Source organism: Chiloscyllium punctatum, chromosome 11, assembly GCF_047496795.1.
Source record: "Chiloscyllium punctatum isolate Juve2018m chromosome 11, sChiPun1.3, whole genome shotgun sequence".
Lineage (NCBI taxonomy): Eukaryota > Metazoa > Chordata > Chondrichthyes > Orectolobiformes > Hemiscylliidae > Chiloscyllium > Chiloscyllium punctatum.
The window spans coordinates 92,246,942-92,270,954 of NC_092749.1; the positions used below are offsets into that span (position 1 = coordinate 92,246,942).

The 24,013-nt window shown below is 48.4% G+C and overlaps 1 non-coding gene and 1 pseudogene across 1 annotated transcript; both read right to left on the reverse strand.

The window, feature by feature from the left end:
* Positions 1-9,951: 9,951 nt before the first annotated feature.
* LOC140483424 (U5 spliceosomal RNA) lies at positions 9,952-10,079 on the reverse strand (annotated as a pseudogene).
* Positions 10,080-15,327: 5,248 nt separating this feature from the next.
* On the reverse strand, positions 15,328-15,440 carry LOC140483418 (U5 spliceosomal RNA). Its single transcript, XR_011961952.1, has one exon. It is a non-coding gene; the product is annotated as a U5 spliceosomal RNA (small nuclear RNA).
* Positions 15,441-24,013: the final 8,573 nt, after the last annotated feature.

A 24,013-nucleotide genomic window follows, 5' to 3' on the forward strand; every position in this document is an offset into this window, starting at 1 on the left:
GTCAAGATCCTGTTGTAATTTGAGGTAACCCTCTTCGCTGTCCACTACACCTCCAATTTTGGTCTCATCTGCAAACTTACTAACTGTACCACTTATGCTCGCATTCAAATCATATATGTAAATGACAAAAAGTAGAGAACGCAGTACCGATCCTTGTGGTACTCCACTGGTCACAGGCATCCAGTCTGAAAAACAACCCTCCACCACCACCCTCTTCGACCTTTGAGCCAGTTCTGTATCCAAATGGCTAGTTGTCCCTGTATTCCATGAGATCCATCCTTGCTAATCAGTCTCTCATGGGGAACCTTGTCGAAAACTTTACTGAAGTCCATATAGATCACATCTACTGCTCTGCCCTCATCAATCATAGAACATAGAACATAGAAAAATACAGCACAGAACAGGCCCTTTGGCCCACGATGTTGTGCCAAGGATTATTCCTAATCTAAAATAAAACAACCTAACCTACGTACCCCTCAATTCACTGTTGTCCATGTGCATGTCCAGCAGTCGCTGAAGTGTCCCTCATGACTCTGCTTCCATCACCACAGTCTTCTGTGGCTATCTCCATTTCAAACCAATACACTGTTTTGGAAAATGGTTTCTCAGGGGAATGTAGCACGAACAGCCAGGTTTCTGGTATTGACACTGGCTGTAATGCAATGAGGCATACGTCAAGTTCCAAGAGATCAATTGTGTTAGGGGACTCGCTAGTCTGAGGCACAGATAGATGTTTCTGTGGCCAGCAGCAAAAAATCAGAATGGTGTGTGCCATGATCAAGGATGTTTCAGGGAGAGTGCAGAATGTTCTCAAGGGGGAGAGCGACCAGCAGGAGGTCATTGTACACATTGGAACCAATGACATAGGAAGGCAAAAGGATGAGATCAGACAGGACAATATAGAGCGTTAGGCAGGAATTTAAAAAGGAGATCCTCAAGAGTAGTAATATCTGGATTACTCTTGGTGCTGCGAGCTCGTGTGGGTAGGAATAAGAGGATAGTGCAGATGAATGCATGTCTGAGGAGCTGGTGTATGGGAGAAGGATTCACATTTTTGGATCTTTGGAATCTCTTCTGGGATAGAAGTGACCTGTAAAAGAAGGACAGATTGCACCTGAATTGGAAGGGGACTAATATGCTGGCAGGGAGATTTGCTAGAGCTGCTCAGGAGGATTTAAAGTATTAAGGTGGAGGGGTGAGACCCAGGGGGATACTGAGGAAAGAGATCAATCTGAGACTGGTACAGTTGAGGAAAGAAGCAAGTCAGGGCAGGCAGGAACAAAGCAGACAACAAGGTAGGACTGATAAATTAAACTGCATTTACTTAAGAGGGAAATCAGGAGGGCAAAAAGGGGACATGAGATCGCTTTGGCAAATAGAGTTAAAGAGATTCCAAATTTTACAAATACATTAAGGATAAAAGGGTAACTAGGGAGAGAATAGGGCCCCTCAAAGATCAGCAAGGCGGCCTTTGTGTGGAAACGCAGGAGAGGGGGAGATACTAAATGAGTCTTTTGTATCAGTGTTTATTGTGGAGAAGGACATGGAAGGTATAGAATGTAGGAAATAGGTGGTGATTTGTCTGGATTAAACTCCATCTGCCATTTCTGTGTCCAAGTAGCCAATCTATCTATATCCTGTTGTTTCCTTTCAAAATTGTTGGCACTATCAGCATCTCCACTGTGCCATCTGCAAACTTACCAATCAGTCCACCCACATTTCCTCCAGATTATTTATATACTACAACCAACAGAGGACCTAAGACTGATCCCTGTGAAACACCACTAGTTTCCATTCTGAAAAAACATCCTTCCACCGCTACCCTCTGTCCTCTATGACAAAGTCAGTTTTGGAGGGCTCTGAGAAAATGTATTTAGCATGGTTAATTAACAGTTTTGCCACAGGCAACTGTCAGTGTGGGTTTCCTCTTGGTGCCCCGTCCTCCTCCCACAGTCTGAAGACACGCAGTCCGGGTGAACTAGCCATGAGATATTTGCTACTTCTTCAAAAAACTCAATCAAGTTTGTGAGACATGATTTCCCACTCACAAAGCCATGCTGACTGTCCCTAATCAGTCCTTGCCTTTCTAAATACATGTATATCCTGTGTATCGGGATTCCCTCCAACAACTTGCCCACCACCAACGTCAGGCCCACTGGTCTATAGTTCCCTGGCTTTTCCTTACCACCCTTCTTAAACAGTGGCACAACATTTGCCAACCTCCAGTCTTCCGGCACTTCACCTGTGGTTATCGATGATACAAATATCTCAGCAACGGGCCCAGCAATCACTTCTGTAGCTTCCCACAGAGTTCTCAAGTACACCTGATCAGGTCCTGGGGATTTATCCACCTTTAACTGTTTCAAGACATCCAGCACTTCCTCCTCTGTAATCTGGACATTTTGCAAGATGTCACCATCTATTTTCCTACAGTCTATATCTTCCATATCATTTTTCACAGTAAATGCTGATGCAAGATACTCATTTAGGATGCAAAATGTCGTGGATTTTGAGAAGGTAGACAGCACATTACATGCAGCACAATACCCAGACTGAAGGACAAGAAATTGTTACTTCCGGACGGAAGCAATGACCCAGAGAACAACTTACTCAAACATTGTGGATATATGTTGCAGTGTGGTATCCTGCACTTCTGCTTTGATGTATAGTGTCTTTCAGATTATGCATGTTGATACGAGCAATTTTGAAACTCATATTTTGATTTATAGTGTGCTCCAGACCTAGCCATACATCTATCTTCACACAAGAAGCAGGGCAAGTCGTACCCAGCCAATTACCATCTTCTCAGTCTATACATCCAGCAGCAAACTGATAGAAGGGATTGTCGACAAACCTGTCAAGTAGCCATTGTTTCTCCACCTCCTGATGCTGCCCGACTTCCTGTGTTCTTCCAGACTCCTGCTTGTCTAACTTGGATTCCAGCATCTGCAGTTTTTTTGCCTCTAAGTAGCCATTGCTTAGCAATAACTTGGTCAGTTTGGGCTCATCAAGGGTCACTCTGTTCCTGACTGTATTACAGCCTGATCAAAAAGACAAAACCACTGAAACTGACGACAAGTTTCCGACATGCATCGGTGGGATGTCAATGAGACTCATAAATTAGACAATTAAATAGATCCTTGAACCCACTACAATATTGTGTTTGTGCAAGGATTGAAGGGGAGTCACACTGATTTATCTTGAAAGGTTGCCACGATTTTGATTTTATCAGCAGTTTTCCAGAGTGACTTTTGAGGGACCTGTGTGATGATGTTGCTCCTTCAACAAGGTTATGTTGTCCTTGGTGTTTTTTCAACGAGGTTGTGAAAGACACAGACTCCAAAAAGTCTAAGTTTGAAGGGTTTCAGGGCCAGTTTGATTATAGCTAACAGACACTGCCTCAGAAAACATGCTTTCAAGCTTTAAAAAAATCTTGTACAATGAAAGGAGAGTGGCTAGTTCTCCCAGCTCAGCTTTTCTCTGGTCTGGTTTGTTGTTTAGCAGTAGTGTTCAGAAGCTGCTAGACGCAAAGAAGCAGGTCCAGGCCGGTACTCTCTCTCTGACTTCTCTCCTGTAAGACTGTGTTTGATTTAACCTTTTGTGCCAAGGGGTGTTCATGGGGATTGTTGCAGGTATTGGGAGCAGCATCATTAAGTTGGGATGATCTGTTGGGTTTTTGGATTGGCTAAATTATTCAGTATTCTGCTCTCTTTTGTTTGTGTTTCACTCAATAATCTTGTAAATAAATTGTTCTTTTTTGTATAAAACTAAGTGGTTTGACCAGCTGCATCACAACTGGAATATTCACTACACACCTGCTTAAAACAACTAGCAAAATCAGGGTCTGGGCTACCTTCTTGAAATGTTTTGAGGGGGTCTGGTCTGGTCCACAACATCTGGAATCACAATGTGGGGAGCAGCAACACCAAACCCTTTCCCCAAACCCATCCATCACATTTTCCCTGAACACATTTGCTACTTTCATGCCCTTTAGTTTTGGGGTACCATTGTAATTCTGAGCCTCTGGTACTTTCCATCAGCTGCCACTGCTCTACCTGATGCCATGAAAGCCAAAACAATTCCCCAATCCCTCTGATCTAACCACTTAATGATCACTGGAAAGCTGAGGCCTGATCTGATGAAGGGGTATAATGCTCTTGAGAACATAAGTAAAGAGGGAGAACATTTTCCCCTTCAGACAAAGGTCAGTAACAAGAGGGTGCAGCTTGCAAGTGTGGGGCAAAATCTTAAAATATAACACAGCCAGTAGTTTCCAAAGGAGGGTCAGTGTGGACTTGGTGAGCCAAATGGCCTGTTTCCACACTATAGCATTTCCATGATATTCCAGGAGATCTATGAACGTATTAAAATATTCAAGGTTCTTAGGGTGTTTGAGCAAGTTAAGGGAAAATGATTGTGGGAGAGTCCAGGACAAAAGATCTAATTCCAGAAGAAGTCATTGCAAGTTCAAAACAGATGAGAATAATGAATTGCTGGAATAAGGCTCCAGAAGTGATTGGGAAGCTTTCTAATTGCCACTCTGTGATTGAGACTAAGGGGATGGCATATACCCAGCAGGGCTTGGGGCTGGTGCTTAGTGTTGAGCTGAGGTTGTGAGTGGGGGTGGAGTTTCTCTCCAGCATGGGTACGTGAGTGGCAATGATCATGAGATCAGTAGCATTATTCCTTCCTCCTGATGTGATCTCGTCTACATCAGGGAGAGCACAAAGTCGGGAACCGGTTCAAGGAACATTTGTGGTCCATATGCTCCAATCAACCACACCTTTCAGTTGCCATCTATTTCAACTTCCCCAATAAAATGTCAAGCCTAGGCCTCCTTCACTATCAACACAAGGCTACTTGCAAACTGGAGGAAGAACACTGCATCTTCCACCTCGGGAGCATACAACAATAAGGCCTTAATGTAGAATTCACCGACTTCCAAATCTCCCCACCCATCACCTCATTCCAGGCCCAGTCGTCCCTTTCTAACCTGCCCCCTTAACTGGACCCTACCTGGCTATCTTCCTTCCCACCTGTCCAATCTTCCATTTTGTCGAGAGCCGAGAGCAAGGACCAGAGGGCTGCTGGGAAGGTGAGTGAAACCACTTTTTAAAATGTACCTTGAGCGTTGGGGGCCTCCATTTGTCAAGAGGTGAGAGCGAGGACCAGAGGGGTGCTGGGAAGGTGAATGAAACCATTTTAAAAACTTACCTCGGGTGTCAGGGCCTCCATTTGTCGGGAGGTGAGAGCGATTACCAGAGGGCTGCTGGGAAGGTGAGTGAAACCATTTAAAACACTTACCTTGGGCGTTGGGCCCTCCATTTGTTGAGAGGTGAGGGTGAGGACCAGAGGGTTGCTGGGCAGGTGAGTGAAACCATTGTATTTGGGTAGCAGACCCGTGTTGTGCTCCTCTTGCTCAATGTGGGAGCTCAGGGACGCGGCTGATGTCACTGGCTCTTTCATGTGCAGGAAGTGTGTCCAGTTGCAGCTCTTGTTAGACAGCATGACGGCTCTGCAGCTGTGAATGGACTCACTTTGGAGCATATGCGATGCTGAAGTGGTTGTGGATAGCACCTTTCGTAAATTGGTCACACTGCAGAATAGGATTGATGAGAGAGAAAGGGAATAGGTGACCAAAAGACAGAGAAAGAGCAGGAAGGCAGTGCAGGTGTCCCTTGCGATCATCTCCCTCCAAAACAGGTATACCATTTTGGATACTGTTGGGGAAGGTGGCTCACCAGGAGAAGGCAGCAGTAGCCAGGTTCACGGCATTGTGGCTGGCCCTGCTGTACAGAAGAGTGGGAATAAGAGTGGAAGGGCTACAGTCACAGGGGATTCAATTGTAAGGGGAGTAGATGGGCAGTTCTGTGGTTGAAAATCAGATTCCCAAATGGTCTGTTGTCTCCCAGGTGCACAGGGATGTTTCGGATCAGCTGCAGAACATTCTCAAGGGTGACGGTGAACAGCCAGTTGTTTTAGTGCATATTGGCACAAATGACACAGGTAAAAACCAGGATGAGATCCTACAAGCAGAATTTAGGGAGTTAGGAGTCAAGTTAAAAAGTAGAACCTCAGAGGTAGTAATCTCACAATTCCTACCAGTGCCATGTGCTAGTCAGAGTAGGAATGATAGAATAAGCAGGATGAATGGATGGCTTGACAGATGGTGCAGGAAGGAGGGGTTCAGATTTTCGCGACATTGTGACTAGTTCTGGGGAAGGTGGGGCTATTACAAATTGGACGGTCTCCACTTGGGCTAGACTGGAACCAATGTCCGAGGTGTGTTTTTGCTAACACTGTTGGGGAGGGTTTAAACTAATGTGGCAGGGGGTTAGGAACCAAATGAGAAGGGTAGTGAACAGGAAGGAGGTAGCAACTAAAGTCTACAAGGAACTAGATAATGAAGTCAGTGTGACTAAGGGGGAGCGGAGGTAGGGAGCAGATGATGAATGCAAAGGGACTGGTGATCTGAGGTGCATTTGTCTTAATGCAAGAAGTGTAGTAGGAAAGGCAGATGAACATAGGGCTTGGATTAGTACCTGGGAGCATGACGTTATTGCTAGGACTTAGACTTGTTTGAGGGAAGGGCATGATTGGCAATTAAATTTCGCAGGATATCGATGCTTCAGGCAGGATAGAATAGGAGGTAAACGGGTTACTATTCAGAGAAAATATCACAGCTGTGCTGAAGGAAGACACCATGGAGGACTTGAGCAGTAAGGCAATATGGGTAGTGCTCAGAAATAGGAAGGGTGCGATAACAATATTAGGACTGTACTACAGGCCTCCCAACAGCGCAAGTGAGATAGAGGTGCAAACATGTAAATAGATTATGGAAAGATGTAGGAGCAACAGGGTGGTGGTGATAGGAGATTTTAATTTTCCCAACATTGACTGGGATTCAGTTAGTGTTAGTGGTCTCCATGGAGCAGAATTTGTAAGGAGCATCCAGGAGGGTTTTCTAGAGCAGTATGTAACTCAGGAAGGGGCCATAATGGTCCTGGTGTTGGGAAATGAGCCCGGCCAGGTGGCTGATGTTTCAGTAGGGGATTACTTTGGGAATAGTGACCTCACTTCCATAAATTTTAGATTATTCATGGACAAAGACGAGAGTGGTCCTAAAGGAAGAATGCTAAATTAGAAAGCCAACTATAGCAAAATTTGGCAGGAGCTGAGGAATATAGATTGGGAGCAGCTGTTTGAAGGTAAATTCCACATTCGATATGTGGGAGGCTTTTAAAGAGACGTTGATTAGAGTTCAGGAAGGTTATGTACCTGTGAAAATGAGGGATCGAAATGGCAAGGTTAGGGAACTATGGATGACAGGTGAAATTGTGAGACTAGCTAAGAGGAAAAAGGATGCGTACGTAAGGTCTAGACTACTGCAGACAGACAAAACTTTGGAAGAATATTGGAAATGTAGGACCAATCTGAAATGTGGAATTAAGAGGGCTAAAAGGCTCATGAAGTATCTTTAGCAAACAGGGTTAAGGAAAATCCCAAAACCTTTTTTTAATATATAAGGAGCAAGAGGGTAACAAGAGAAAGGGTTGGCCCACTCAAAGACAAAGGAGAAAACTGATGTCTGGAGTCGGAGAAAATGGATGAGATTCTTAATGAGTGCTTTGGATCAGTATTCACCGAGGAGAGGGACATGATGGATGTTGAGGTTTGGGATGGATGCTTGAGTACTCTAGATCAAGTCGGCATAAGGAGGGAGGATGTTTTGGGTATTCTAAAAGGCATTAAGGTGGACAAGTCCCCAGGTCCAGATGGAATCTACCCCAGGTTACTGAGGGAAGCGAGAGAGGAAATAACTGGGGCTTTAACAGATATCTTTGTAGCATTGTTGAACACAGGTGAGGTCCTGGAGGACTGGAGAATTGCTCATGTTGTCCCCTTTTTTAAGAAGGGTAGAAGGGATATGCCAGGTAATTATCAACCAGTGAGCCTGATGTCAATGGTAGGGAAACTGCTGGAGAAGATACTGAGGGATAGGATCTATTCCCATTTGGATGAAGATGGACTTATCAGTAATGGGCAGCATGGTTTTGTGTGGGGAAGGTAATGTCTTACAAAGGTGACAAAGTTGACTGATAGGAGAAGGGCTGTAGATGTCATATACATGGACTTTAGTAAGACATTCCCCATGGTCGGCTGATGGAGAAGGTGAAGTCACATGGGGTCCAGGGTGTTTCAGCGAGATGGATAGAGAACTGGCTGGGCAACAGGAGACAGAGAGTAATAGTCGAAAGGAGTTTCTCAAAATGGAGACCTGTGACCAGCATTGCTCCACAGGGATCTGTGCTGGGACTACTGTTGTTTGTTATATATATATAAATGATTTGGAGCAAGGCATCGGTTACCTAATGAGCAAGTTTGCAGATGACACCAAGATTGGTGGAGTAGCAGATAGTGAAGGGGACTGTCAGACAATGCAGCAGAATATGGATAGATTGGAGAGATGGGCAGCGAAATGGCAGATGGAATTTAATCTGGACAAATGCGAGGTGATGCATTTTAGAAGATCCAGTTCAAGAGTGAACTATACAGTAAATGGAAAAGACCTGGGGAAACTTGACATACAGAGAGATTTGAGTTTTCAGGTCCATTGTTCCCTGAAGGTGGTAATGCGGGTCAGTAAAGTGGTCAAGAAGGCAGATGGCATGCTTTCCTTCATTGGACAGAGTTGGCAGGTCATGTTACAGTTGTATAGGACTTTGATTCGACCGCATTTGGAACACTGTGTACAGTTCTGGTCGCCACATTACCAAAAGGATGTGGATGTTTTGGAAAGGATGCAGAGAAGGTTCACCAGGATGTTGCCAGGTATGGAGGTAGCTAACTATGAAGAGAGGTTGAGTAGATTAGGACTATTGTCATTAGAAAGACGGAGGTTGAAGGGGGACCTGATTGAGGTCTACAAAATCATGAGAGGTACAGACAGGGTGGATAGTAAGAAGCTTTTTCCCAGAGTGCAGACCTCAAATACTAGGGGTCATGAGTTCAAAGTGAGAGGGAAACGTTATGCATGGGGAGATATGAGTGGAAAGTCCTTTACGCAGAGGGTGGTGGGGGCTGGAACGTGTTGCCAGCAGAGGTGGTAGAGGCAGACACGATAGCATCATTTAAGATGTATCTAGACAGATACATGAATGGGCAGGGAGCAGAGGGATACAGACCCTTAGAAAATAGGTGGCAGGTTTAGATAGCGGATCTGGGTTGGCGCAGGCTTGGAGGGTCGAAGGGCCTGTTCCTGTGCTGTAATTCTCTCTGTTCTTTGTCATACTGACCAATCACAGCCACCTCCTACCTGCATTCTCCTATTGCCATCCCACTCACCTTCCCCCAGCCTCACCACCCCTCCTTCTATTTATTTCGCAGGGCCCTTCTCCTCCCCTTCCTGCAGTCCTGATTAAAGTTTCCCACCTGAAGCTTCAACTCTCCTTCTCCTCTGAAGCTGTTTGATCTGCTGTGCTTTTTCCAGCCCCACTGTTAATCCACTCTGACTCTTCAGCATCTGCAGTTCGCACCATCTCCAAACAAAAAAAGCAGCTTTGCGAAACAGGCAGCAAAGTAGATGCCCACAAAATTAAGACCTAGGTTTTAGCAACAAAGTCGCCTTTTATGTTAATAAAAGCCTAAGAACAAAAAGGTTAAAACTCTGGCCAATAGGCCAATATTAAGAGAATACTGGATTAGTGGTGCTGGAAGAGCACAGCAGTTCAGGCAGCATCCAACGAGCAGAGAAATCGACGTTTCGGGTAAAAGCCCTTGAGAATGCTGCTTTAACAGTATAGAATAGGAAGCTTAAAAAGCTTCCAAAATATAGCAAGTATCATCCAATCTGCCTGAAAGACTTGGAGCAACGGCAAAAACAACATAAGACACAAGACTGGAAACATAAAGCAACACAATTATAATTTCTTTCATTGCAATTATAGAACAGCCCTACAAAAGCAGGGCCACAAAAAATTGATTCAAACTCTGAGTGTTCCTCTCCACGGAAATCTTTAGTAAAAGGCGAAATTTTTTTTTTAATTTCAAAAATATACTTTATTCATAAAGAAGATTTTATGGTCTGTACATTTGATCATGCCATACATATGTCCACATTTCCAAACACAGATTCGTATTTATCAATGTCATTTACAATCCTGTGCATTTTTCAATCTTGTACATATACATATATTTGGCTGAGGCATCAGCAGAGCCCAAAAAAAAACGTCCGCATGGGCCCCCTGTTCTTCTTTAGGCAGGCCGATCTTACACGGTGGTCTTTCCCCACCGCGCCTTGGCGGCAGCTGCCCCAAGCTTCAGCGCGTCCCTCAGCACGTAGTCTTGGACCTTGGAATGTGCCAGTCTGCAACACTCGGTCGGGGTCAACTCCTTCAGCTGGAAGATCAACAGGTTTCGGACCGCCCAGAGAGCGTCCTTCACCGAGTTGATGATCCTCCAGACTCAGTTAATGTTCGTCTCGGTGTGAGTCCCGGGGAACAGGCCGTAGAGCACGGAGTCCCGCGTCACGGCGCTGCTCGGGACGAACCTCGACAAGCACCACTGCATTCCTCTCCAGACTTCCTCTGCATAGGCACATTCCAGAAGGAGGTGTGTGACAGTCTCGTCCCCCCCGCAGCCACTTTGAGGGCAGCGTGCGGTGCGGCAGAGAGTCCGGGCGTGCATAAAGGATCTCACAGGCAGAGCCCTTCTCACCACCAGCCAAGCCACGTCTTGGTGCTTGTTGGAAAGTTCTGGCGATGAGGCATTCTGCCAAATGGCTTTGACAGTCTGCTCAGGGAACCGCTCGACAGGATCCGCCCTCTCCTTTTCCCGAAGGGTCTCAAGGACGCTACGTGCTGACCACTTCCTGATGGACTTGTGGTCAAAGGTGTTTTTTCTTATAAATTTCTCCACGAAGGACAGGTGATACGGAACAGTCCAACTACTCGGAGCGTTCCGCGGCAGCGAGGCCAGGCCCATCCTTCGCAACACCGGGGACAGGTAGAACCTCAGTACGTAGTGACACTTGGTGTTTGCGTACCGGGGATCCACGCACAGCTTGATGCAGCCACACACAAAGGTGGCTATCAGGGTGAGGGTGGCATTGGGCGTGTTTTTTCCCCCATTGCACCGGTCTTTGTACATAGAGTCTCTTCGGACCCGGTCCATCTTTGATCTCCAAATGAATTGGAAGATGGCCCGGGTGACTGCGGCGGCACAGGTCCTGGGGATAGGCCAGACCTGTGCCACATATAGCAATACTGAGAGTACCTCACACCTGATGACCAGGTTTTTTCCCGCGATGGAGATCGACCGTTGCCCCCATCTGCCTAGTTTCTGTCTCATCTTCCTGATCCGCTCCTCCCAGGTCTTGGCGCACGCCCCAGCCCCCCCGAACCAAATACCCAGCACCTTCAGGTGGTCAGTCCTGACGGTGAAGGGGATAGAGGATTGGTCGGCCCAGTTCCCGAAGAGCATGGCCTCGCTCTTGCCTCGGTTTACCTTGGCCCCCGAGGCCCGTTCGAACTGGTCGCAGATGCACACGAGTCTGTGCACGGACAGCGGATCCGAGCAGAAAACAGCGACGTCATCCATGTACAGGGAGGCCTTAACCTGCAGGCCCCCGCTGCCAGGAATAGTCACCCCTCTCAGGCTCGCATCCTTCCTGATGGATTCGGCAAATGGCTCTATGCAACACACAAACAAGGCGGGTGAGAGGGGGCATCCCTGCCTGACTCCAGATCTGACAGGGAAGCTATCTGATTCCCACTCATTGATTGAGACTGCACTGACAATGTTGGTGTAGAGCAGTCTGATCCAATTTCCGATTCCCTCCCCAAAGCCCATTTTGGAGAGGACATCCCTCATATATGTATGCGATATCCTGTCAAAGGCTTTCTCCTGGTCCAGGCTGATGAGGCAGGTGTCCACCCCCCTGTCCTGCACGTAGGCGATCGTATCCCTGAGGAGTGCGAGACTCTCAGAGATCTTCCTGCCCGGTACAGCACAGGTTTGGTCCGGGTGGATCACTGATCCCAGAGCAGACCTGACCCGGTTGGCGATGACCTTTGACAAGATTTTGTAGTCTGCATTTAACAGTGAGATCGGTCTCCAATTTCTAATTTCCTCCCTCTCCCCCTTCCGCTTGTAGACGAGGGTGATGATGCCTTTCCTCATGGATTCACTCATGGTACCTGCCCGAAGCATACTGACATACACCTCCAGCAGGTCCTGGCCGATCATGTCCCAGAGAGCGGAATAAACCTCGACCGGTAAGCCGTCGCTTCCGGGAGTTTTATTCTTTTCGAAGGACTCGAGGGCCTTGGTCAGTTCATCCAGACCTCCGTGTTCCGTCATCTAGGACCTCCGTGATAGAGGACAGGAACGACTGGGAGGCCGCGCTGTCGGTCGGCTTCGAGTCATACAGGCTGGCGTAGAAGGATTTGCTGATCCTCATGACGTCAGCCTGAGATGACGTTACCGAGCCATCTTCTTTCTTCAGGCTGCTGAGCACGGAGCTCTCTTTGTGCACCTTCTGGAAGAAGAAACGTGAGCACGTCTCGTCCTGCTCCACCGAGCGGACCCTGGACCGGAAGATTATCCTGGAGGCCTCCGAGGCGAAGAGCGAGGCTTGCTGGCCCTTCACCTCCTTGAGGTCCTCCGTGACATCCACCCCCATCGTCTGCAGCAGGAGCAGGTTCTGCATACTTTCCTGGAGCTGGGACAGTTTTCCCCGCCTCTCTCTCGCCTCCTGGACACCTTTGAGGATAAAGAACCTCTTGATGTTCCCTTTTACCGTTTCCCACCAGTCCGCTGGAGACTCAAAGAGGGGCTTCACGGTTCTCCAACCTGCGTAATCCCTCTTGAGCTCTTCGATGTTTCCCGGGGTCAACAGCTTAGTGTTCAGTTTCCACGTTCCCTTGCCCGCCCGCTGTTCGTCCTGTAGGTGACAGTCGGCCAGCAGGAGGCAGTGGTCAGAGAAGAACACCGGCTTGACGTCGGTGGATCTGACCGAGAGCGTTCGGGACACAAACAGGTAATCTATCCTTGAGCGGATAGACCCGTCTGCCCGTGACCAGGTGTATCTACGCTGCGCTCCATCTGCAGGGGCGCTGAAGACGTCGTGCAGCTTGGCGTCTTTGACCGTTTCCATCAGGGCCCTGGACGTAGCGTCCGGTTTACTGTCCCCCCCGCCGGATCGTCCATCTGCATCAATGATGCAGTTGAAGTCTCCGGCCAGAATGACCGGCCTGGACGTAGCCAGCAGCAGTGGAAGCTGTTGCAGGACGGCCAACCGTTCACTCTTACCCACTGGGGCGTACACGTTGATTAGTCTCACGGGAGCGTTTCTGTATTTGACGTCCACGACGAGGAGGCGCCCGCCCACCACCTCCTTAACCTCGGAGATGGTGAAGTTGCCTCCCCGCAACAGGATACCCAGGCCGGAGGCGCGGCTATCGTTGCCCGCCGACCACACTGACGGCCCGTGGGCCCACAAGCTCGACCATCTCCTGTAACTGCTGAGGTGCGGTATCCCACACTCCTGCAGGAACAGGATATCGGCTTTGACGTTGGCCAGGAAGGCCAGCGTTGAAACACATCGCGTAGCCGCTTTAATGCTACGCACATTTATGCTGGCAATTTTAAACCCCATTTTAACAGTTTACGGGGTTCCCAGTGTCCATTTGCTTCTGGTCTTGCTCCAGTGGGGTAGCTGCGTGCATCCCCGTGGTGACAGCAAACTGCTGGACCTTCCCAGGGCTGAGGTAGTTGTCCGGCTCCACGCTGGAGTCATTTCCCCGCTCTGGTGTCATCGTGTCAGACCCAGGGTCCTCATCGCCCCGTTCTCCATCTGACAGCAGGGCTGTCATTGGGACGCTGCTCCCAGTTCCCTGGAGCTGTGGGCCGGTGGGTACCCCTTGGTTCTCACCGGGTAGGGGGAGGCCTTCACCCATCCCCTCAGAGGGATCGTCTTTTCCTTCTTGGGCGGTGCTGCCCTCCTTTCTCCCCACGGCGCTCTGCCTCTTCCTCCGGAGGCGACCCTTCTTGCGACCGTCCTCACCCTCGGAGGAGCTGCCTGTATCCTCCTCTTGGAGGTGTCTCTTCCCCCTTCGCTTGGTGGCTTTGGGGCCCTCGACAGGTTTCCTTTTCCTGTTTTTAACGATAATCCACTGCTCTGCCTCCTTTGATCCCTCCTCTTCCATTTCCTCCGTCCGTCTTGCAGGAGCTTGGGTCGGCTGCTGCATCTCCCCGCTGTCTGCCGCCTGCTCCTCTACAACCTTCCCTTCCTTCTGGGTGCCTCCAGGCACCGTTCCTTTGCTGATTCGCGGTACCTTGTTGGACTTTGTCGGTCCGCGGCTCGTGTTGCCACCTCCGGCCATCTGTGCGTAGGTGGCAGCTCCTCGTCTTGGGCAGGCCTTGTACATGTGGCCCGCCTCCCCGCACAGGTTGCAGCTCTTTTCCTCCCGGCAGTCCTTAGTCAAGTGACCTTCCTGTTTGCAGTTCCTGCAGATGGTCACTTTGCAATCCACCGCCACGTGTCCCGACTTCCCGCAGGTTCGGCACACTTTGGGCTGCCCTGCATATGTCAGGTAGCCTCTGCTCCCTCCGATTGCGAAGCTCGAGTGTGGGTGGAGGATGTTCCCACTGTCATCGGCCCTCAGAGTTACCTTGACCTGCCTCTTACTGGTCCAGATCCCAAAGGGGTCGATCACATCGGTGGCTTCTCCCTCAACTTGGACGTACCTTCCCAGGAAGGTCAGGACATCAGCCGCTGGAACGTAGGGGTTGTACATATGGATTGTAACAACCCTATTCCTCTGTGCAGGAAGCACACATAATGGGGTCGCCGACAAGATGGAAAACAGCGGCTCCCCTTCCTTCTCCTTGAAGACCTTCAGGAGCTGTTCGCACTGCTTCACGCTTCTGAAGGTCACATCGAAGTAGCCTGCCCCAGGGAAATCCTGCAGGCAGTACACGTCTGCGGCTGCAAGGCCGCAACACTCCAGCAGAACTTTCTTCACAAACACCGTCCGATCCACCGGTGTGTGCTCCTCCACCTTCTTCACGGTCACCCTGACTGTGTTCCGAATGCCCTGGCCCGGGCGGCGTGTGGCTGCTGAGGCCATAGCTCAGAGGTTGGCTGGTCCCTGAATTGGCGTTAGGCCGAAGCCAGCATGAAGATCCACCAAGAGCAGGTCAGCACAACCAAACGATCCTCCAACGTCCAATCACGATCCAGCGATGGTCTCCAGCAGCTCCGACGACGCGCAACACGACCCCCGAAGACAAACACTTCATTTCTTTCTTTGCAAATAGACAACAGCCCTACAAAAGCAGGGCCACAAAAAATTCATTCAAACTCTGAGTGTTCCTCTCCACGGAAATCTTTAGTAAAAGGCGAAAGATTTATACGATCTGAAGAGAAACCAGAGTATACTAAACAACTCACTAACCTTACCCTCAACCCACTCTGCTTGGAGCTCTCTAGCATCATGCTGACTGACCACACTGACAAGTATCATCAATACCACAGAACAAACAACTTAATTCACATTAGGTTCAAGAGCGCAAAACAGTTCCTAGCCCACAGAAAGAGGGGTAACTATTTCCTTTCGCACCGTTATGTTCCAGGTATGTAGATGAGGGGGCGGGGCTTCCCTCTCGCCCCGCTGGAAACGATATTGCTGGTTGTCGGTCCTGTGCTGTTTCCCCTTTGGATGGCGAGACGAGCACCGCCTCTCTCACTCTTTGTCCTCCTCAAGTTTTTTTTGAAAAGGTGAGAGGCCGAACGAAATTTAAAGCGGCCGGGGGTGCTGATGCCCCTCAGGAATTCCATGCTTTCAAAATTTTCAGTTCCGATTTCTGAATTATCCCACACCAGAAACCGTTCAGATGAAATCAAAGGTAGCATTTAAATACAAAACATTCCAAGTGCGAGGGAACTGCCCTCCAACCCCATTCACACAACTTGAGTCATGTCAGACAGACAGGCTTTTCAGGTGCTCAGTGTTGAAACAGGCTGTACCGACTGCATGGTCTTGTCCTGGGGCAGCCCAGACCTGGCTGGGCATTGAGGAGGTAGAATAGAGGAGCTGAATACTATTTCAAAGGAGAAAGACTGTGGAAATCGACAATATAGTGGGATTTGAGAATCTTCTTGCATGAATTACAAAAAGCTATCACAGGTATTCAATTTCAGCAAGTAATGGGGAAGGGAAATTGAATATTTACTCTTATTTCAAAGGATGTCAAATATAAAAGTAGGGAGGTTTCGCTAAAACTATACAATGCACTTGTTGGACCTCAGCTGGAATACTGTGAACAGATTTGGGACACTGATTTAAGGATATTGTGAGAAACAAAGCCCACTCACTTCAATAATTTCAGTCCGAGACAAGATCTGAATCAGTAGTGTCATTTATTTTACACTTGCAAGTGGGTGTGATGTCCAGTGTCTCTAAGGCAGAGGACATACACACCAAATTCAATTCATACACAACATTTAAATGATTTGATTTCTATTGTTTTACACTGCTCCCTCCCCTGTTTACATCGTCCACTTCCCTAAGACCGGCCCCCATTACCCCTGTTTATCTCTTGCCTTATCCGGCCTTGTCTGTGACAAAATGCTTATTTCTGGCCTCACAAGGCCGTTTGACCTCATCCTGCTGTAGGTCATTCTTAGGAATATTCTTTCTTCATCATTATCTACCCCCTCCATCTATGCCTTTCCCGAGGCCGTTCTGATCCCTATGACCTTTTTAATTGGGGTTTGTTCCTCTGTCTCTGTAAAAGTGGGAAACAGATGTTTATACCTACTGTTTGTACAGGCGCATCTAACGAACTTGAGCTGGATGCTTTCCCAGTCAATATCTGGGAAGTTAAAATCCCCCATAACAACCACCCTATTTCTTTCACTCTTCTCCTGAATCATCCTTGCAATACTTTCCTCTACGTCTCTCGGACTATTAGGAGGCCTGTAGAAAACTCCTAAAAGGGTGACCTCACCTTTCCTATTTCTAACCTCAGCCCAAACTACCTCAGATGGCAAGTCTTCCTCCATCATCCTTTCCACTGCTGTAATACTATCTTTGACAAGCAATGCCACACCTCCCCCTCTTTTACCCCCACCTGTGACCCTACTAAAACATTCAAACCTGGGAACCTGCAATAGCCATTCCTGTCCCTGTTCTACCCACGTCTCTGTAATGGCCACAACATCGAAGACCCAGGTACCAACTCACGCTGCAAGTTCACCTACCTTATTTCTTATACTTCTGGCATTGAAGTATACACACTTCAAGCCACCTTCCTGTATACCGGCACCCTCCTTCGAGCTCGATGCCTTGTTCCTAACCTCCCTACACTCAAGGTCCTGTACCCTAAAGCTACAGTCCAGGTTCCCATGCCCCTGCAGAGCTAGTTTAAACCCTCCCAAAGAGCACTAGCAAACCTCCCCCCAAGGATGCTGGTGCCCCGCAGGTTCAGGTGGAGACCATCCTGTTTATAGAGGTCCCACCTTCCCCAGAAAGAACCCCAGTTGTCCAGAAACCGGAATCCCTCCCTCCTGCACCATCCCTGTAGCCACGCATTTAACTGTTCTCTCTCCCTATTCCTCGACTCTCTATCACGTGGCACGGGTAACAGACCAGAGACAACTCTGTTCATTCTAGCTCTGAGCTTCCAACCTAGCTCCCTGAAAGCCTGCCTAACATCCTCACCCCTCTTCCTACCTATGTCGTTGGTGCCAACGTGGACCACGACCTGGGGCTGCTCCCCCTCCCCCTTAAGGACCTGGAAAACATGATCAGAGACATCACGTACCCTTGCACCTGGGAGGCAACATACCAAACGTGAGTCTCTGTCGCCCCCGCAAACCCGCCTATTTGTGCCCCTCACTATTGAGTCCCCAATAACTATCGCTCTGCTCTTCTCCACCCTTCCCTTCTGAGCAACGGGGACAGGCTCCGTGCCAGAGGCCTGAACCTCGTTGCTTACCCCTGGTAAGTGCACCCCCCCCACAAGTATCCAAAACGGTATACTTGTTATTGAGGGGAACGACCGCAGGGCGTCCCTGCACTAGCTGCTTCCTCCCAGTCCCACTCACTGTCACCCATCTGTCTATAACTTTCGGAGTAACTACTTCCCTAAAGCTCTGATCTATGACCACCTCTGCCTCCCGAATGATCCGTAGTTCATCCAACTCCAGCTCCAGTTCCCTAACACCTTATTCATAAAATATCTTTATGTACATACTCAGCCACTTAAACAGTCAGTTCTGTAAATGATCATATGAAGACACAAACATTGGAGTTTGGCTCTATCCAACAAACAAACCAAAGGCTTGTCCAAGATTATATTTACATGCTTTTCTTATTTTAAATATAATTCATTCATAAAAAATACCTATACACACACATGGTCACAAAAGCAATTCACTTTTGTACAGTAGCATATCGGGGAAATAAACAAACATGGGAGTTTGACTCTATCCAAACAAACCAAAAGTGTCTCTGGCTTAAACCACACTATATTCACATGCATTTGAGGCAATCGGAGGGTCCGATAACTGAATGGACCCCCAATTTAACTTCAACAGGACGACCTAGGATCCACTCTCTCCTTTTTCCTCAGGATCTAAAGGACACTACGTGCTGACCACTTCCTGATGGACTTGTGGTCAAAAGTGTTTTTCTTTGCAAGTTTCTCCACAAAGCTCAGGGATATGAAACAGTCCAACTATGGGGAGCATTCAAGCAAACAAGCCAGTCCCCTACAACACTGGGGACACATAGAACCTCAGTATGTAGCGACACTTGGTGTTTGCATACCAAGGGTTTACACACAACTTGATGCAGTTGTGTACGAGAGTGGTCATCAGGATGAGGGAAATGTTTGAGTACATTCTTCGCCTTCTTGTCCAGTATTTTGTACATAGTCCCAGCGGATATCTTTGATCTCCAGATGAAGTGGAAGATAGTTCGTGTAACTACAACAGCACAGTTTCAGAGAATGGACCAGACCTGTACCACAAACAACAGACAGTGCTTCACACCTGCTGACCAGACTCTTACCCACAATGGAGAGGAAACAATGTTCCCGCAAGACCAGTTTCTGCCTCACCTTGGCGATGCATTCCTCTCAAGATTTTGCACATGCCCCGGCGTCTCCGAACCACATTCCCAGCACTTTTAGGTTATCTGTTCTGAAGGTGAAAGGGGTAAAGGATCGATTGGCCCAGTTCCCAAAAAACATGGCCTCACTCTTGCCTCGATTTATCTTGGCTCTCAAGGCTAGTTCAAACTGGTCACAGATGTCTGCACACTGACTGCGGATCCAAGTAGAAAACAGCAAATTGTTCATGTGGAGGAAGGCTTTGAGCTACTAACCTCTGCTGCCTGGAATAGTCACTCCTCTCGGGCTCACATCATTCCTGATAGATTCAGCAAATGGCTCTATACAACACACAAACAAGGCAGGAGTGAGTGGGCAGCCCTGCCTGACCCCGGATCTGATCAGGAAGCTTTTTGATGCCCACTCATTGATTGAGACTGCACGAATTATTGATATAAAATAGTCAGGAGAAAGTGAGGACTGCAGATGCTGGAGATCAGAGTCAAGAATGTGATGTTGGAAAAGCACAGCAGGTCAGGCAGCATCCGAAGACCAGGAGAATCAACCTTTCGGGCATAAGCCCTTTATCAGGAATGAGGCTTGTGGGCCAGAAAGGGGGCGCTGAGTGATAAATGGGAGGGGGGGTGGGGCTGCAGGAGGTAGCTGGGAATGTAATAGGTAGATGAAGGTGGGGGAGACGGTGATAGGTCGGAGAGGAGGGTGGAGCGGATGGATGGGAAAGACAATGGACAGGTCAAGGTGGCAGTGCCGAGTTGGAGGCTTGGGACTGGAATAAAGTGTGGGGAGGGGAGGAAATGAGAAATAAAGTAGTCAGTCCAGTTGCAAATTCCCTCCCCGAAGCCCATTTTGGAGAGCATGTCCCATATGTAGGTGTGCAATATCCTGTTAAAGGCCTTCTCCTGGTCCAGGGACTGATGAGACAGGCGTCCATCCTCCTGTCCTGTACCTCGGCGATCATTCCCCTGAGGATTACAGACTCTCAGAGATCATTCTGCCCAGTACAGCACAAGTTTGGTCATGGTGAATCACAAATCCCAGAGCAGATCTAGTTGGCAGTGACCTTTGACAGGATTTTGTAGCCTGTGTCCAGCAATGAAATTGGTCACCAATTTCTGATTTCTTCCCTTTCCCCTTCCACTTGTAAATGAGAGTGATACCTTTCCTCATGGATTTGCACATGCTACCTAACAGAAGCATACTGTCATCCATCTCCAGCAGGTTCTGGCCAATCAAGGCTCACAGAGCTGAGTATAACTTGGTCGCTTCTGGGAATGTGATTCTGTCTGATGGATGCAAGGGCCTTGATCAGCTCATCCAGATGTAACAGCTGGTCCAGCCTCTCCCACATGCTGTCATTTAAGACCTCCATGATAGAGAACAGGAAAGATTGGGAGATCATGCTGTCTGTGGCTTTCATTTCATTCAGACGGGCATAAAAAGATTTGCTAATCCTCAGTATAAGACTGAGATGACAATACCGAACCATCTTCTGCCTTCAGGCTGCTGAGCACAGAGCTCTCTCTCCCTGTGCACCTTCTGGAAGATGAAACGTGAGTATATCTCATCATGCTCCACTGTGTGGACCCTGGACCAGAAGATTATCTTGGAGGTCTCCAAGGTGAAGAGTGAGGCTTACTGGCTCAACACCTCCTGGAGATCCCCTGTGACATCAACCCCATTGTCTGCAGCAGGAGTAGGTTCTGTATGTTTTCTGGAATTTGGACAAGTTTCCCTGTCTCTCTCTTTCTCATCTTGTGAACACCTTCGAGGATAAAGAACCTCTTAATGTTCCCCTTGACTGTTTCCACCAGTCTGCTGGAGACTGAAAGAAGGGCTTCATGCCTCTCCAACATGTGTCATCCCTTTTGAGCAGCTCAAAGCTTTCTGGGGTCAACAGTTTCACATTCAGCTACCATGTTCTCTTGCTGGCCTGCTGATCATCCTGTAGGTGATAATTGGCCAGCAGGAGGCAGTGGTCAGACAAGAACATTGGTGTGACGTTTGTGGATCTGACCCAGATGTGCGGGATGCAAACAGAAAATCTATCCTTCAAAGAATTGTCCTGTCTGGCTGTGACCAGCTGTATCTATGCTGGACTCCATTTGCAGAGGTGCTGAAGGTCTCACACAGCTTGGCAACTTGAACCATTCCTGTCCGAGATCTGGATATGGATTCCAGTTTGATGTCAGCTCCTCCATTTTGTCCATTTGCATCGATAATGCAGTTGAAGTCTCAGGTCGGAATGATCAGCCTGTACATTGCCAGCAGCAGTGGGAGCTGCTGCAGGACCACCAGCCGCTCACACATTACCGCCAGGACGTACATGTTAATTAATCTCAGGACCATTTCTGTACCCAACGACTGCTACAAAGGTGCGTCCTTCCACCACCTCCTTAAGTTTGAGCTGGTGAAGTTGCCTCCTCGCAGCAGAATATCCGGGTTGGAGGAACAGCAATTGTTACCCCTCGACCAGATCAAAGGTCTATGGGCCCATAAGCTCAACCATTTCCTGTAGCTGCTGAGTTGCAGTATCCGACACTGCTGCAGAAACAGGAGGTCTGCTTTGGCATTGGCCAGGTAAGCCAATGTGGAGACATATTGCATGGTGGCTTTTAGACTACGCACATTCATGCTGGCAAATATAAAATCCATGTTAAGATTTTTGGATCACCATACTGTCCAATAAAGGTTTAAACATGGTTCCTGTTGCGGGTCAAGCTCCTCACCATCTGCTACATCCCCTCCCCTGTTTCTTTATTGCCTCCTCCTCCTCCATTGACTCAGATGGAGATTTAGTCAGTTTGTCACTATCGAGAGCATCTTCCTTTCTTTTTCAGCAAGTCTTACCTTCTTTCTGTTTGACCCTTTTCTTAGCTTCTTATTGCAGCGTGGTGCCTTTCTGTTCTTTGGGGTCCACTGATAGTGTTGCCACCTCTGGCCATTTGTCCATATGTGGCCCCCACCTCCATCTTGAACAGGCCTTGATAGAGGTCTACTTCCCCACACAGGCTCCAGCTCTTTGTCTTTTTGCAATCCTTAATCAGACTCCCCTCTCTGTTTGAAGTTCCTGCAGGGGGTCATTTTGCAATCCACTGCATGTGGCCTGCAGGTTTGGCACACACTGAGCTGCCCCACATTGGTAAGGTAGTGAGTTAAATATGAAATAAAAAGTGAGGTTACTGTGGATGCTGGAAGTCAGGAGCAAAAACAGAAACTGCTGAAAGGTCTCAGCAAGTCTGGCGGCATCTTTGCAGAGAAATCATAGTTAACATTTTGGGTTCAGTGATGCTTCCTCAGAAAACAGCAGCTATCAACTGCCCAATTGCTTAGCAATAATCTGCTCAGTTTGGGATCTTCCAGGTGCTCTTAGCCTCATTCCAGTCCAGAGTAGACAAACAGGAGGGAGGAAGAACACAGGATCAGGAAGGCAGTATCAGGAGGTGAAGAAATCAACATTTCAGATATTAACCTTTCTTCAGGACTAGATGTGGGGGCAGGCGGAGCTACAGATAAAAGGGGGGGGTTGATAGTGGGATGGAGAGAGTAGTGGAGGTGAGGTAGTGATTGGTGGACACAGGTAGTGGTTGGTCTTTGGGAGGGATGAATCTGTTTCATAGTTGGAAGGTAGAATCAGTACATGGAATGGAAGGGAGGGGGCAGGGCTGGAAAGGGAGCTGGGGATGGATGGGAAGGTTATTTGAAATTCGAGAACTCAATGTTATGTCATCCTGGATGTAATCTACCAAGGCGGAAGATTAGATTAGATTAGATTAGATTACTTACAGAGTGGAAACAGGCCCTTCGGCCCAACAAGTCCACACCGCCCCGCCGAAGTGCAACCCACCCATACCCCTACATTTACCCCTTACCTAACACTACGGGCAATTTAGATTGGCCAATTCACCTGACCTGCACATCTTTGGAGTGTGGGAGGAAACCGGAGCACCCGGAGGAAACCCATGCAGACACGGGGAGAATGTGCAAACTCCACACAGACAGTCGCCTGAGGTGGGAATTGAACCCAGGTCTCTGGCGCTGTGATGCAGCAGTGCTAACCACTGTGCCACCGTGCCGCCCCACCACTGTGCCACCGTGCCACCCCATCTGGAGAGATCCAGATGGGTCCATTGGAGAGGTAAAAACTGAGGGCCTGCAAGATAAGGTGTTGTTCCTCCAATTTGTGGTCTGATTCACTGCAGCAATGGAGGAGGCCGAGGATGGACTTGTTGGAGGGGGAGTGAGAAAGGGAATTGAAATGGGTGGTGACCAGGAGGTCAGACTGGTATTTCAGGCCCTGGCAAAGATGCGTGGCAAAATGGTCACCTAAACTACATTTGGTCTTTACCGATGTAGAAAAGACCGCATCGGGAGCACCAGATGCAGTAAACAAGGTTGGAGGAGAGGCAGGTGAACCTCTGTCTCATCTGGAAGGACTGTTTTGGGGCCATGGATGGATGTGAGGAAGGTAGTGTATAGGTAGGTGTTGCATCTTTTTTGGTTGTAGGAGAAGGTACCGGTGTGTTGGAGGGGTTGGTGGGGAGTGTGGCGTGAATCAAGGAAAAGGCGAAGGGAACAGTCCTTGTGGGAAGAGGAAGATGTTCTGGGTAATAGGGTATAATTGAAGTTGGCAGAAGTGTTTGAGGATATGTTGGATGTCGAGACTGGTGGGGTGGAAAGTGAGGATAAGGGGGAGCCCGTCTTTATTATGTTGGGGGCAGGGTTTAGAACAGTGAAGCGGGGAATGGAAGAAGTGCAGTGGAGGGTTGTCTGGATGACAGAGGGTGGAAAAGCACCTTGGAAATAGGAAGACATCTGGTATGCTAGGGAGTGGAACATCTTCTTGTCAGAGCAGATGCAACAGAGATGGAGGATT